Raw genomic sequence first — 11402 nt, 5'->3', positions numbered from 1 at the left:
ATCCACTGAGCCAAACCGGTTTCGGCCAGGGCATGTGCCTTTAACCGGAATCAAACCCGGGACTCTTCAGTCCGCAGACCGACACTCTATCCACCGAGCCAAACCAGCCAGGGCAGTTTTTATTTTCAAATATATTGCATTGAACCATTATTTATCTTGCTTATTGATTTCATGTAGCCCTTTAATTTGGGGGCTCAAGTTGAATGCCTCGCTCTACTCATCCTAGCCCTGGCCCTGCTGAGGAATCTCAAGTGGAGGAGGCTTGAGGCAGAGCTGTCTGTCCACCCATCAGGCTGTGTGTGTGCTCCCAGACAGCATCGTGGGGAGCGGAGGCAGCACCCCCTCGTCAGTTATCCCTTCCCATCCTGACCCCAGAAACGGGGGCCCCGAAAGGCCTGCCAGTTGCTTTGCCATGGCACCACATCTCCCGTCTCTCACGTCTCTCACGGGAGGCCCTCCTGGCTTAAGCTGCTTTCAATGGTTCTGAAAACAGCGAGGCGAGGCTCTCAGATGGCTGCCTGCGCGTTTTCACGCCTCTGACTCACGGGCAAAAGGAACCGGCAGCCGCCGCAGCCCGGAGTGAGGAGCGGCTGCCCCGGCACCCACAGCCCCGCACCCACCGCCGCTGCGGGGAGGACCAGGCGAGCGCGAACACAGCCCTGGTTTGGATGCGCGACCTTGCCACTGGGGCCCCCATGGCTCCATATTCTGTTTCCTTTCCCAGAGTTCAGTAAGAGCCCAGCAAAGCTTTCCCTGACCCGAAGGCTGGGGTCACTGTGCCGTGCGCATTGTTAGAGGGCCTTTTCCACCATCACCGCCTGGGGCTGTGCGGGGAGAACCCACCTGGGTCCGGAGGGGAGGCCCGAGGGGAGGGGAGGCCCGAGGAGAGGGGACGCGGGCCGGCCTCCCCCGAAGGGGCCTCAGCGGGAGGGTGGGCGCCTGAAGGACTCACGGTCCTGGTTTTAGACATTTCACTGCAGGGATTTATTCCCGAGACATGAGCACATCCGTTCGCAAAAGACGCATATGAGAATGTTCACAGTGGATTTTTCCAAAGTAGCTTACACTGGGCCCGATTCAAATGCTATTGCCACTGAGCGCGTAAGCGCATTGCGTGTATTCATGCAGAGCAATAAAAATAAGGATGAACGCGGACATGCACAAAAACCATGGTGAATGCTGCAGACGTGGAGAAAGACATTCAGAAATGGTATGATTCACATTTACATGAAGTTCAAGAATAGGTGCCCGGCTGGCGGGCTCAGTGGTTGAGCATTTACCTGTGAACCAGGAGGTCACGTTTGATTCCCGGTTGGGGCACATGCCCAGGCTGCGGGCTCGATCTCAAGTGGAGCGGGCCAAGAGGCAGCAGATCGATGACTCTCTCTCATCATTGATGTTTCTATCTCTCTCCCTTCCTCTCTGAAATCAATAAAAATATTTTTAAAAAGTGAACTTTCAAAAAAAAAAAAAAAAGGATAGGCAAGACCAACCCATGATCTCAGCTTTGCCAAAGGAAGGAAACTCATGCTGCAGACGGATGAACCGGGAGAGCGTTATTCCAGGCGATAAGCCAGGGCTATGACCCCAACACCTGTGCCCTGCCCCTCCCCTCCTCTCCATCTGTCCAGGCCCCATCCCCAAAGTGATGACAGATGACGCTGGGACCTTTGGGAAGTAATTCGGATCAGGTGATGTCATGAGGGTGGAGTCTCTATAATGACATTAATGCCCTTATTTGTAAAAAAAGAGACACAAGATATTCTCTCTCTCTCTCTCTCTCTCTCTCTCTCTCTCTCTCTCTCCCTCTCCCCCTCTCTCTCTCTCCATGAGAAGGGCAGGAAGAGAGTTCCCATGAAGACCAGGGCATACTGGCCCCTGATCTTACATTTCCACCTCCAGAGCCACGAGAAATAAATGCTTGCTCTTTATGTCACCAGTCTGTGGCAACCTTAACTAAGACCACCAGTCACAAAAGATAGATCCTATATGACTCAACTCACAGGATTTACCTAGAGTCGTCAAATTCATAGGGACACAGTAGATGGTTGTTGCTGGGCTGGGGCGGTGGGGAATGGGCTGTTGTTTAATGGGTAGAGGGTTTCAGTTTTGCAAGATGAGACTTCTGAAGTGGGCTGCACAGCCACGTGGGTGTACGTCACCTACTGTACTTAACCACAACGGGAGCCACCGCACACCTGCTAGCATGGCTGCTGGAAACACATGAGATAAAACACGTTGGTGAGGACGCGGAGGAGGGAGCCCTCGTGCACTGCTGAAGGGAATGAAATCGGTGCAGCCACTGTGGAAACAATATGGAGCTTCCTCAAAAAATTAAACATCGGGCTACCGTACAATTCAGCAATCCCGCCTCTGGGCATATACCCAAAGGAAATGAGATCACTATCTGGAAGGACACCGGCATCTCTGTGCTCATGGCAGCATTCCTCACAACAGCCACACACGGGGGCAAGCTGGGTGGGTGGACAGTGAACTGTCAGCCGTGTATAATGGAATGTTACTCAGCCACAACACAGACGGACTTCCTACCATTCGTGACCACAGGGATGGACCTTGGTCTTTCAGACACAGAGAGACAAATGCTGTATGATCCCACTTACATGTGGAATCTATAAAAACCAGACACAGAAACAGAGAAGATTAGTGGTTGCCAGGAGCTGGGAGGATTGGAGCGGGTGGTGCTGCTGAAACAGATGAAGGTGGTCGCAGGTACAAACTTCCAGTTATGAGATAAATGCGCTCTGGGGATGTAATGTTAACAATACTGTGTTGTGTATTTAAAATTTGCTGAGAGAGTAGATCTTAAAAGTTCTCATCACAAGAAAAAAACTGCCGCTATGTGAGGTGAGTGATGTTAATGAAACCTATTGTGGTAATCATTTTGCAATATGTGCACATATCAAATAATTTTGTTGTACACTTTACAGTAATACAATGTTTTAGTCAATTATATCCCAATAAAACTGGAAAAAATAAAATGGTTAAGACAGTACATTTTGTTACATTTATTATGTTACATACATTTTAAAAAAGTAAAAACACTTTATGATGACAGACTTTAGACAGTGTTTCCCTCTGTAGGGGGTATTTTCTGGGGAAGGGTAGTAGAACTTTTTCAAAAATATATATTTTTATTGATTTCAGAGAGGAAGGGAGAGGAAGAGAGAGGAAGAGAGAGGAAGAGAGAGACAGAAACATCAATGAGAAGAGAGAATCATTGATTGGCTGCCTCCTGCACGCCCTTGACTGGTGATCAAGCCACAGCCCAGGCATGTGTCCTGCCCGGGAATCAAACTGTGACCTCCTGGTTCATAGGTCGATGCTCAACCCCTGAGCCACGCCAGTGGTTATGGTGATTACATAGATGTAGAAATATGTGAAAACATACTCTACTGTACACTTAAAATTAATCGACCTTATTTCATATATGTTATACTGCAACAACAGAAAAATTTTCTGGTAGAGTTTCTGGTAGAGGAGTTTTCTATGTAGAAGTGACCCACCCTTATCAGAATATGTTTCCCAGGAACGTCATAAAGAAAGCTGTCGTGGTTAAAGCATGGGTTCTGGGCTCAGAACCTGAGTTCAAGTCACAGCACTGCCAGTTTCTAACATGGAACCTTGGAAAAGTTACTTAACCTCATTGTAACTTAGCTTCCTGATTGTGTATAACATAGGAATCACACAGTAGATACATCAGTGCATCAACAGGGGTTAGCACAGGATCTGGTTCAATGGGAGTGACCAATCAATAGGTTTTTTTCATTTTTTTTTTTATCAAGGTAAAGTATATAAAACATAAAATGTATCCTTTTTAACCCCACCCCATTTTAAACTGTACAGTTCAGGGGCATTAAATGCGTTCACAATGTTGTGCAACCACCACCACCCATCCATCTCCAGAACTTCTTCATCTTCTCAAACTGAAATTCTGTATCCATTAATTTGTTCATCCCATTTTTAATATGGTAAAATGTGCATAACAAAAAATTACTGCCTTAACCATTTTAAGTGCACAGTTCAGTGGTATAAAGTAATTCATATCCTTGTGCAACTATCACCACCATCCATCTTCAGACCTCTTTTCATTTTGCAAAACTGAAACTCAGCATCCCATCTATCCATAAAAGCATAATATGCTAATTAGACCGGACAGCCGAAGGACCTTCCGGAAGAAGCTGGGCTGCGAGGGCCGAGGGTGGTGGGTGAATGCTTATTCATTCACCTGTTGATGGGCACTTGGTCGGCTTCCACATTTTAACCACTGTGAACAATGCTGCTATGACCTGCTATACAAATACCTTCAAGATCCTGCCTTCCCCATTCTTCAGTTTTCAACCTATTCATGCCTTTGGATCTAAACTGATTCTCTTGTAGACAGCATATAGTTGGATCATATTTTTCTAAATCTATTCTGCTTAATTCTGTCTCTTGATGGAGAATATACATTTAAAGTAATTAATGATAAGGAGGGAGGGACTTACTTCTGTCATTTTGCTATTTCCTTTTATAAATGCCATTTAGTTTTTTTTTTTTTAAAAATCCCTCATTTCCTGCATTGCTGTTTTCTTTTGTGTTTAGCTGCCTTTTTGTAGTGAAACATTTTAATTCCTACTCGTTTTCTCTTGTGTATAGTCTATAACTGTTTTCTTGTGGTTACTAGTTGGCGTATCATCTATACACCAAAATGTTGTGGGCTCAATTCCTGGTCAGGACACATACCCAGGTTGTGGGTTCAATCCCAGGCCCACAGTAGACAACCAATCGATGTTTCTCTCTCACATTGATGTTCCTCTCTCTCCCTTCCTCGCCTGTAAAATCAATGAAAACATATCCTTGGGTGAGGATAAAAAAAGTATATTATTTTCTTAAATCATGTTGAAAATAACAATGGGGGAGTCACAAACCATTTCTATGATAACACTGGCTTTGAGTTACTGTCTGAGACTTTCATTTCAATCTGCAGGACTCACTTTAGCATTTGTACACGGAAATTCTAGTGGTAAAAATGCCCCTAAACTTTTATCTAGAAATGTCTTAATTTCTCCCTCACAATTTGAAGGACAGCTGTGCTGGTTATAGGAGGCTTGATTAGCATTTTTTTGTTTTCTTTTAGCACTTTGAATATGTCAGTCCACTTTCTGATGAGAAACTTGTATATGGTCATATTGGGGGTCCCTTATTTGTGAGGAGTCATTTCTCTCTTGCTGCTTTCAAAATTCTCTCTTTTCTCAGTCTTTTGACAGTTTTATTATCTTAGTGTGAGTCTCTTTGAGTTTATCCTACTTAGAGTTATTTGAACTTGTTGGATGTTTCTATTCATGTCTCTCCTCAAATTTGGGTAGCTTTCAGCATGAATGCTTCAAATAATCTTTCTGCCCTTTTTGTTTCTCTTCCCCTTCTGGGACTCCCACAGTGCTGGTTTACTTGACGGTTTCCCACAAGTCCCTTAGGCTCTGTTCACTTTTCTTCAATCTTTTTTCTTTCTCTTCCTCTGTAGTTTCAATGGTTCTATCTTTAGGTCCATTGATACTGTCATCTTTATGCTCAAATATGCCTTTGAAAGACCCTCTAGGGAATTTTTCATTTCAATTATTTTACTTTTCAGCCCTAGAATTTGTTTTTGGTTTATTTATTATTATTATTATTTTTTGTTGTTGTTGCTGTTGTTAATCCTCACCCAAGGATACTTTTCCATTGATTTTTAGAGAGAGTGGAAGGGAAACACACACAGAGAGAAACATTGATGTGAGAGAGACACATCGATTGGCTGCCTCCTGCACGTGTCCTGACCAGTGCCAGGGATCAATTCTGCAACCAAGATATGTACCCTTGACAGGAATTGAACCCGAACCCTTGAGTCCAAGGGCTGACACTCTATTCACTGAGCCAAACCAGCTAGGGCTTAGGTTTCTTTTTAGTTTTTCTCTCTCTTTCTTGACATTTGAATTTTGTTCATCCACCATTTTCTTGACTTTTTCCACATCTTCCTTTAGTTCTTTGGACAGCTCTAAGACAGTTGTTTTAAAGTCTTTGTCTAGTAGGTTCTCTATGTGATGTTTCACTGGGACAGTTGATTATTTTTTTTCCTTTGAATGGGTCATACTTTCTTTTTCTTAATATATATATTTTTAAATTGTTGACAGGATTGCAGATGTCTCCCATTTCTTCTCCCCTGTTGCTCCCCTCCACCCAGCCCCTGCTCCACCCCAGGCCTTCCTCACACTGTTGTCCGTGTCCATGGACTATACGTATAATTATTATTAGTAGTGGTTCTAGAGTGACTCTGAGAATTGCTTAACTTTTTAAGCTTTCTCTTTTCTCATGTGTGAGATGGGAATTATGACATTTAAAACTTCCAATAAATATTTAATAAACTCCTGTGTAGCTTCAAATTCTTTGGTGCTCTTTTCATTGAGACATGGGGTCTCCCTTGAATATAGGCTCTGAGACTGCTTGACCAACAGCATATGTCAGAAATGACACTGGGTCAGTTTCCAGACCAGGCTTTAAGGAACTGTCATCTTCTACTTCCTATCTCTTGGGACATTCACTTTTAGGATTTAACCACCATGCTGTGAGAAAGCTCAAGATGCCAGTGGAGAGGCCCATGTAAAGAGAAACCAAGGCCTTGGGTAAAAGCTCTGGGTGAGCTTTCAACTGACAGCCAGCATCAATTTATCAGCCACGTAAGTGAGCATCTTGAAAATGGATTCTTCAGCCCCCAGTCAAGACACCACTGCTGATGCTACATAGAACAGAGATGGGCTTTTACTTAGTTTTTAAAAATTAATTAATTAAATTATTTTAAATCAATTCTTTAGAACAGAGTTGTCCAAAGAAATAGAATGTGAGCCATATATAATTTTACATTTTTAAAAAGTATATTTTTATTGATTTCAGAGAAGAAGGAAGAGGGAGAGATAGAAACATCAGTGATGAGAGAGAATCATTGATCGGCTGTCTCCTGCACACCCACTACCGGGGATGGAGCCCACAACCCAGGCATGTGCCCTGACCGGGAATCAAACTGTGACCTCCTGGTTCATAGGTCGATGCTCAACCACTGAGCCACACCAGCTGGGCTATAATTTTACATTTTACAGTACCATATTAAAAAACCACACAGGTGGAATTAATTTTAGAGAAAAAATTGATTTAGCCCAATATATGCAAAATATTATAATTTCAACATGCAAAGAAAATAAAAAATTATTTATGAGATATTTTTCTTTTTTCATATTAAGTACTTGATATTTTGGGGTGTATCTTACACTTACAATTGCATCTCAGTTCAGACTAGCTACATTCTAAGTGCTCAATGGCCACATGTGGCTCATGGTTATTATATTGGAGAGTGCAGCCTCTGTATGAAAGACTTGGGAGGCCAAGTACTACATCTCTGCCCCTATCTTATAGTGAGACACAGAGGGAGGAAGGGACTTGCCCAGGGTTATGCATGTAGTATGTTGACTTTGTTCATGCCCTAGCTCCTGTAACCTGTGAATGTTATGTTATTTGGAAAAAAGGGTCTTTGTGGCGGGCAATTATGTTAAGGATTTTGAGATGAAGAAATCATTCTAGATTAACTGGGTGAGCCCCAAATCTAATGACCAGTGACCTTGTAAGGGAAGCAGAGAGGAGATTAGATAGAAGAGGAGAAGGAAGACACAGAGGAAGAAGCTGTGACGATGGAGGCAGGGAGGGGAGTGATGTGGCGCCAGGCCAAGGAAGCCCAGGAACGCTGATAGCCATCGGAACTTGGAAGAGGCAAGAGAGGATTCTTCTCTAAAGCCCCAGAAGGACATCTTGATTTCAGCCTTCACAATCTATAATAACAAAAGCGTAATATGCTAATTAGACCGGACAACTTTCTGGACGAAGCCTGTGCTGCCAGGGAAGCCCGGGTCCCGGGTGCCAGCCTGCAGCCGGGGGATGGAAGGCCTACTCTTGCACGAATTTTGTGCAGACGGCCTGGGTGGGGCGGGAAGGTGAATATTTAAAGAAAACATAAGTCATATCAGGCCGCTCCTCTGCTCTCAACCCCCCAATGACTGCCCATTCAGTGGAGTGAAATCCAAACTCCTAACCCATCTACAAGGCCCTGATACTTACTGACCTCATTGGGTACCTGGTCTCTCCTCTCTTTCCACTCCAGCCACAGGGCCTCACTGCCACCGCCTCAACATGCCAAGCACACTCCTTCCCAGGTCCTCCTCATTTGTCTTCTCTTTCGTCCGGAACACTCTACCCTCAGATAGCCCCCTGGCTTACCTCCTCTCTTCACTCAGGTCTTTTCTCAGATGTCTCCTTATAAAGGATTTCCCTGGCCACTGTCAGTCTCTTTTAAAAAATTGTTTTTATTGAAGTTTAGAGAGAGATAAAGGGAGAAGGAGAGAGACAGAAACATAGATCAGCTGCCTCCTATATGCCCTCTACTGGGCATTAAGCCTGCAACCCAGGCATGTGCCCTGACCAGAAATTGAACCAGTGACCCCTTGATGCATGGGGCAATGCTCAATCCACTGAGCCACACCTGCTGGGTGCCACTGTCAGTCTTCATTTCTTTACCACACTTCATTTTTTCTTTGCAGCATGAATCTCTACATCACCTAGTAGAGATTTTTAGTTTATTAGTTTATTATCCATTTCTCCATCCATTAGACTGTATGCTCCATGAAGTCAGGGACTCTTTCCATTTTATTTAACAACTAGAGACCCAGTGCACGAATTTGTGCATGGGTGGGGTCCCTTGGCCTGGCTGGTGAGTGGGACCAATCAGGGCCGATTGAGACTGGCCGGCTTGGGGGAAGGACTGCGGGAGGTAGGCTGGTGCACTGACCACCAAGGGGCAGCTCCTGCATTGAGTGTCTGCCTCTGGTGGTCAGTGCATTGTCATAGTGACTGTTGACCGGTGGTTCGGTTGACCAGTTGTAATGGTCACTTAGGCTTTTATATATATAGATGTGTAGACAAGCATATAATAGGTGCTCAATAAATTCATTGCTGAATGAACAAATGAATGAGTGAGTGGAGGATTGCAGACTCCATGCAGCCATATCTTTTTTCCCCCTAGAGAATTAGGAATCTGTGTATGTAGGTAAAATTCTATCCAATGTAAAAAAAAAATAAATTACTGGGCTGGCTAAAAAATGTGTTCAAGCATCACCAGCCCTACAGGGATCTGGGTCAAATAGGAACTGTGTACCCTCATTCTCAGATGGTACAGTCCCTCCAGGAATGGAGTGGTTCATTGGGATCCGCCCAGGTTCAGGCCCATGAGGTACTGTTTGTTGTTACAGACCAAAGTCATCCAAGTACTTCATTCAAAAAGCAGGATGTGGGCCGCAAGCTTCCAGCTCATGGTTCAAAGGAAAGTGGCTTCAGCAGCAGTGTCTCCTGGGATGTTTTCCCAAGCCTCCCTGGGAGGGGATGGAGCCTGCTAAAGGACTAATAATAGACAGGCACATCCAGATTTCCAAACATGTCAACGGTAAAAGTGAAGCCATTTTCCCCCTCGCTACCTTTGAATTATGTGGGGGAGGGACGTTCTCCAATGACGACAGGCTTTGCCCTCCACATGCCACCTAGTCATGACTCAGCAGCTTCCAGGCAAAATTGTCACAGTGGGACCTGAGCTTCCGTAGGCAGAAGTTCAGTGTCGCTGGCTTCTTTCATCATACGTCACCAGTATGATTTGTAGTTAGGCCGTCCTACACACCATCAACAACAGCGTGACTTAGAGTGTGTATCTGGATCACTCTGAGCCTCAGCGTCCTGGTCCATAAGGAGTTACCAGACTATGAAGGTTGTTGGGAGGACTAAGTAAGACAGTGCAAGCACCTGACACCGATGTAGTCCCTGATGTTTATCATTATTAATTACCTACTGGATATGAGCGGGCGTAAGGGTGCTCTCCTTCAATTATTCATCGACCATTTGTTCATACAATAACTCACTCATTCAATCAATATTTATTGAGCTTTTAGGAGATGTCAGGCACTGAGCTTGGTGCTGGGTGACACAATGGTGAGCAGCACTTACTCTCAGAGCCCAGACCTAGTTCATAGTCTCGTGTGATGTTACCTTTCCAGACTGTGGAGCACAGTGGGGAATCTTTATTTTAAATTCATTAATTAGTTAATTGATTTATTTTTATTGATTTCAGAGAGAAAGGGAGAGGGAGAGAGAGATAGAAACATCAGTGATGAGAGAGAATCATTGATTGGCTGCCTCTTGCATGCCCCACACTGGGGAGCAACCCCACAACCCTGGCATGTGCCCCGATCAGGAATCGAACCATGACCTCCTGGTTCATAAGTCAAAGCTCAACCATTGAGCCGCAACGGCCAGGCAGAGTAGGGTCTTTAGATGCAGTGCAGGGACAGGGCGCTAAAGCACACCACATCACTCATCTCGACACTGTTATTGCTTTGGTTACCTTCCATCCTCCCATCCAGGAGAGAGTCCCAGTTGGATGCTGGTGTGTCTTTAACATCCCTTTAACTTAATTGTTCATCTCCTTTCTTAACAAATAAAAGAAGGCCCAAATGCAGCTGTTTGGGGCAGGTGGCAAGATTTGGAGAGATTTAATAGTATGGATCCCTCCTGCTATTCAAACTCAGAAACCAGATAGACTATATACTTTTCTCCAGATGTTGCACAAATGTGACCAGCATTTGTGAAGATGGGTCAGGAGTAAATGAAGTTGAGGAAATACTAACCTTATTAAATCTCCCTTCCCAACGGTTTCACAGGTAAATTTTACCAAACATTCAAACTAAAAATATTTAAGATGAAGAAAGACTCTCAAGCTCATTTTATGAGGCCAGCATTATCCTAACTCCAAAACCAGATAAAGAAATTACAAAGAAAGAGAATTACAGGCCAATATTCCTGATGAACATAGATGCTAAAATCCTCAACAAAATATTAGCAAACTGGATCCAGCAATACATTGAAAAGGTCATACATTATGTCACATGGGATTTATTTCAGGAATGCAAGTTTGGTACAATATCCACAAATCAATAAACTTGATACACCCCATAAACAAAATGAAGGATCAAAACCACATGATCATCTCAATAGATGAAAAAAAGCATTTCATAAAATCCAGCACCCATTTGTGATAAAAACTCCCAGTAAAGTGAGAATAGAGGAAACATACCTCAACATAATAAGGCCATGTATGACAAGCTCACAGCTAACACCATACTCAATGGGCAAAGCTATCAGCATTTCCCTTAAGAAGAGTACTTTCACCACTCTTTTTTAAAAAATATATTTTTATTGATTTCAGAGAGAGGAAAAGAGAGAGAGAAACATCAATGATGACAGAGAATCATTGATTGGCTGCCTCCTGCACACCCCGTACTGGG

This window comes from Myotis davidii, unplaced genomic scaffold (genome assembly GCF_000327345.1).
Source record: "Myotis davidii unplaced genomic scaffold, ASM32734v1 scaffold150, whole genome shotgun sequence".
NCBI lineage: Eukaryota > Metazoa > Chordata > Mammalia > Chiroptera > Vespertilionidae > Myotis > Myotis davidii.
This window is presented reverse-complemented; position numbering follows the sequence as displayed.